The following is a 5,786-nucleotide window of genomic DNA, read 5'->3' as shown; positions in this document are numbered from 1 at the left end:
ATCCCACAACCTCCACAAAAAAGTCCCATAAAACGGGGACCTCCACTGTACCTGACGGTGGTTGAACTCAGACATGAACATTGAAGAACAGTCATGTGGAGACAGGGTCATCTATAAGGGGGAATAAAGGGGAGAGATTTTTGTGGTCCATCCATAAAGTCAGCAAAATGATGGTCCATTGTTCTATGAATCTATGATAACCATATTTACTGAATAATATCAACTGTTATCCAGGAAGTTTAGTATTATTTTGGCCATAGTATATAGTCATTTTAAAGATGTAAATCCTTGTTTTAATCAGAAATAAAATGGGTTATAAGGTGGTGAAATGGGATTTTTAAAACCACATAAATTGGTTAAAAGTTGCTAATTAGATTGGCCAAAAATGGAGAGAAAAAGTGGTCATAAGGGTTGATTATTGTAACAAAAAAGTTTAAACTTGTAAATATTGGGCATGAAAAACCATGAATGTGGTTGTATTGGCGAAAAAACAATTATGAAATATGGTGAAAAGGAGTTAAACGTGACATAATGGGACAAAATATGTGACTATAGGTGGACTATGGCTGAAAATGTCTTGAAAGCGGAAAATATGTGTAGAAAAAGCATCAAAATTTGATGGAAAAGTGGCAGAAATAGGAGTAATGTAGCAAAAATACAATAAAAAAAGCAAAAATTTGGCAAGAAAAAGTGATGTAAATAGATTAAAATATGGCAAGTTTGGTCTAGTTGCAGATAAAGGGTAAAATTAAGCAAAAATGGGCTCAAATTGTTTCGAAAATATTCTGAGTTTCTTGAAGACATCTGGCGACTCCCTCCCAGTGTCTCACGACCCCAAATGTGGCCCTGACCCAAAGGCTGAGAACCCATGCTTCACATCATCAGGATATCTGTGCTGTATTTCACACTGTCTCAGCATTGTTGTGTTTAATGGTATCTCCAGCCTTGGACCAGGCACTGATACCAGCTGAGCTCAGGGTGTTTTCACTTTTCCATATCTATTACAATTAGTTTTTGATTAAGGAACCCAGTGCGGCGCTTTGAAGCCTTTAATGTTGTGTCAACTGGATGATGATCGAGGGAACAGCATGGACGCCTCCCAGTAACACAGCGGCCAGTAAAAGCCTTGGACTTGACCATTTTATCTTCCTAATGGAAACCAGATGAGCTGCTTTTCTCTCTTTTCAGTGTTTGGCTTTTCCTCGAGGTGATACAAACTATGAGAGGAGAATTTATGCCCAGGTTTTGACAGCTTTATTTCATCTCTCTTATTTTGGCTTCAGTCAATGATTTTGACACTGTGTAAAACGTGTAACAAAGTGCAGATATTTCACATGAAGTTAGAAATTTGCTTTGTAATATTTGATCAAATTCCTCTTTTTAATGTTACAAACATGCTCAGATACTCTAGAATAGTTCAGTGTTTAATTGCTATCAAAGTAATGGAAACATCCACAAAACAACCCTGAGACAGAAAGTGTTAGTACTAATAACAACAATGTGAAATCTTTGTGTATCAACCTCAGTCAAGTCTATTCATTTATTGGCTGACAACCCACTACCATCCTATAGCAGATTAGTTTAAACACACTTTAATGTTAGAAGAGCGTTCCTGAAAATATCCATCACTGCAAAAACAACAAAACCCTAAACATATTTTACACAAAACTACATTAAAACGTATGGTGGAACAATTCATTTTAGCAATGCAACGATTCATTGTTGCCGATTTGATTCACGGATGATGTTGGTTCATTCAAAATGATTCAGTGACTTCAAATGGAATCAGGATCATTCCATGTCATTTCAACAAATGGCCCACACACTTTTGTCTCCAAAAAACAAAAAAAAAAAAAACAATTCTTCTGTGATTATTTAAAAGGGACACTGTAAATATTTAGTTTGATTGGATGAATACTTTTGATATGGACAATTTAGTAAGGGGGTATGTGTAGATTTTCAATTGTCCTTATTTTTCTTCTGATTTCAGCTTCCAATATCTCAGGAACTGCACCACATAGGAAATTGAAATTTGGTATAGTAATACAGCTCCACCTCTCTCAGAATATACAAAAAGATTTGCTATACAACCCCTGTAATTTGATCAGCTTTGAGCTATGTACATAGACTGTTCACATCACTATTGAATTTAGTCACATGTATGCATTGGTTCTTGGGTGACACACTTTTTAAATACTAATGTAAGAAACAAGTCTGATCACTGTTTTAATTTATAATATAAAGGTTACTCTTTCTTGAAATTGAAAAATGTTTTTCTTTATGACTTTTTCCAACTTTGGGTTTTTTCACCAGAGCTTGGCTCTGTGTCTTATAATTAGGGTTGTCACTTTAACACGTTAATTGCAATGAATTAATTACAGAAAAAAAATAACGCATTAAAAAATGAACGGCATTAATTGCTGACTAATTACACATCAATATGGTCTAAACTAAAGGTGTCAGCAGCCCTTTGGACTAGTCTCACATACAGACGAATGGAAATGGTTCAAGTCTGTTAAAAACAATAAATGACTTTATAAACTTTGTTATACATCAATGTTTTAATCTGCCATAATAATGTAATTAATTTAAAAGAAAATACTTCAAGTTGAGGGCGTTTCTCAGCTATTTTTAGGTGAGATTAAAAAAGAGATTAATTAGATTAATTAATCGCAGAGCATAATTAATTAATTACACACTATTTTTATTGACACTACTTTTAATCATTTATTGTTTATTAATAAATAAATTGTAGAAAATGTAGAACCTCAGAATTTTTTCATAATGAATTATGTTTTCAAAAATGAATGTTTTTCTGATGCAATGGTTTATGTATAGGTATATTGTTTATTAGTTTTTGACTAGTAACATACAAAAATACATAAATATATACATATAAATGTTTTTTTGTAAGGGAATCATCTATAAAATAATGATGAACATAAACAAACATGTAAACAACATTTAATGTTAAATGTATTCACATTAAATTTATAAAGTCCAACCACCGCTTCAGTTTAAATTAAAAGGATGTCAACGTTTCTGCTCTCATTTTCAATACTCATTGTGTTTTCAAAAAAGATACATATTAGGTTTACCTGACTCTTCTGCTTGTTTTGATCAAAATAATGCAATAATAATATCAACAGTGTTCAGGTTAAAAGAGCAGATGTTGAACCTGATACTTTTCCTTTTAACATGATTATCATGAGGTTTCTGCAGAGCTAACGCTAATGAGCTAACGCTAAGCTGACAGTAACGTCTTTATTTTTAAAACACATATATGTAAAACCTGCTGTGCTTAAATCACATGGGTTAATTCCTCGTATCGATACAATTGATTGATTAGATTTAAAAAAGACTTTTACTAAACTGTGCGGAGCACAGATAGATGTAGTCGTATCTTAGGAATATAAATCAATTTAATAGATGAATCGTTACTTACTTAGTGTTCAATGTTGTAAATAAACTTGACTGAACAGTGACCAACAGAATATAATTTAGCTGATGAAAATGCAGACATTGATTTTGATAATAAATTCATGCCGTTCGGATTTCCATGTTTGTTGCATTTCCTTAAAACTGCCTTTGAAGTATGACACAAAATTAAAACCTTCTAAATGTTATAGCCTGCAGAAGTTTGCAGCTTTACTCGTGTGTCGTCTCTTCAAAAATACTGCATGTTAAATATTTATTTTGGAGCTCTTTTCAAAAGCTTTTATTCAAAAAGCACCCTGATTAGGTTTGAAAAGTTCTCATCACAACACAGACTAAGAATGTTGAAAGTAGTAAAGAGGATATCATAAATAAACATTTTAAAAGGTCCAAAGGTCGAACAAGCATCGGCATTTTTATTCTACAAGGCAGCGAAAATATTCAGAATTGCTGTTTGAAGTTCTCCACTTGTTTTTTGTGATCAAAAAAAGCACCGGGTTTGGACACCAGAGAATGAAGAAGCATCCTCACGTCTGTAGGTCTCTCAGTGCTGCTTCCTGGATGGGCGGAGCCATGATTAGACCCTTTCACTGTTTATCATCAAATTGAACTTGTGAGGAAAAACTACAAACCAGGTAATCAATCACTGATTAAAATAGAGTAAAGAAACCCAGAGATAACTTTCTCTCTGCCCTGAAAGGTCATTCTCTGCAGCTGCTTTGTTTACTCATAACGACCACAATCGAAAGTTTTTAAATGTGTTTCTGTTTCCAAAAAACTGGAGTTTACAGCAGCTTGAAAGTCATCAGGGTCATTTAAAAAAAAAATTCCAGGACATCCCACGCACTTCGGTCTCAAAAAAATCTGAAAGCTATAAAATGACCTCATGTAAAAAAATTTCAATATTCAGGAGTAGTGAAATAACCCAAAGTTGGGGTAAATAAAAATGAAGAAGTCACATAAAAAAAAATTTTTTCTGAGGGGCTGGCATATCCACCAGATAGGATGTATAGCAGATATTCTGAGAGAGTACGTGGAGCTGTATTTTTATGCCAGATCTCAGTTTCCTATGTGGTGTAGTTCCTGAAGTATTGTAAGCTGAAAATGGAAGAAAAATAAGGAGGAAAAAATCAACACAAACCCCCCTCACTAAATTGTCCATATCTCAAGAAGTATTTTTGTTTAGTTTGACTTAATCCTGGAGCTGGAAAGGACCTCGTGAACTCAAGTTTGACTGAATTTTTGCATCCTTTCACACACTCCCTCCATTACAGGATGTAGTAAAGCCACTGTCAGTTCTTTGTATTTAATACTGCTTGACTAAATTTAGTTCTGTGTATTACATGCTGCTTTACTAAAGCCAGACCTCCATGTGCTTAATGCTGCTTTACTAAAGCAATGTGCTGAGTTCACACGTCGTAGGTCAAACCTTGCTGTCCTATAGAACAATTACATCCAGCCTACATCCTGCTTTCATCCAACACGGCCTGTGACCTCACGTCCGACCTTGCTTTAATCATTACCTTGACCTGTTTATCTGATTGCTATGCAGGCAACCATTAATACGTGTTTACTTCTTGATGACCTGTGAAATGTGCGAGTTGCCTTTGGCCCATAAATGTCAGAGCACTCACTTTTTTTTCGTCTCCCTCTGAATCAGTTTATCTTTGTGAGTGGCTCAAACCTTGGACTGCAACAATTTGACCAAACAGGCGTTACAATGGTTTAACCTTTATAGATTTGATTCTCGACAGATTACTTCCAATTTCGCTTCGAAAATCACTCGTTCAAGGTTCCTCTGTGAATTTCTTCAATTGCTGCAGTTGCACATTATGTTGTGATTGCAGACAAGGAAAGAAAGAAAAAAGGAGAAGCACAAATAAACGGACTCTGTTCTGACAGTCCAATGATAAGTCACCAGTCGTGTGTTTTTGTGTGAGAGGTGTGTAATATATAGCCGAGAGTGTCCTGACATAGTTATATCTGTTGGTGTCCTCGAAAAGACAAGGAGAGTCAATTACAGTGGCGGAGCAGGACGCCTGTGCGAATGTCAGCTCCCCGTGCCGAGGGCTGTGATAAATAACACCTGACCTCACGGCGGGAGGCGGCCCAGACCAGGCCCGCACCAGGAAATGTGAAATCAACACAGAATGTGGGGCAGTGGAGGAGGAGGAAGAGGAGGAGGACGAGGAAGAGGAGGAGGAAAGCGCTGTTTACTTCATGGCCACACTGTGAAGCAGTGAAATTTCACTCACTCACCTGCTGTTATTCATACCTTTTTTACTGACAAAGAAAAACAAAGCTCCAACGTGTCCTGCACACGCTCAGTTTGTCGGCAGGAGACAGAAAGC

Source organism: Gouania willdenowi, chromosome 6 (assembly GCF_900634775.1).
Source record: "Gouania willdenowi chromosome 6, fGouWil2.1, whole genome shotgun sequence".
Classification (NCBI taxonomy): Eukaryota; Metazoa; Chordata; class Actinopteri; order Blenniiformes; family Gobiesocidae; genus Gouania; species Gouania willdenowi.
The sequence above is the reverse complement of the archived record's forward strand: the minus strand, read 5'-3'. Positions refer to the sequence as shown.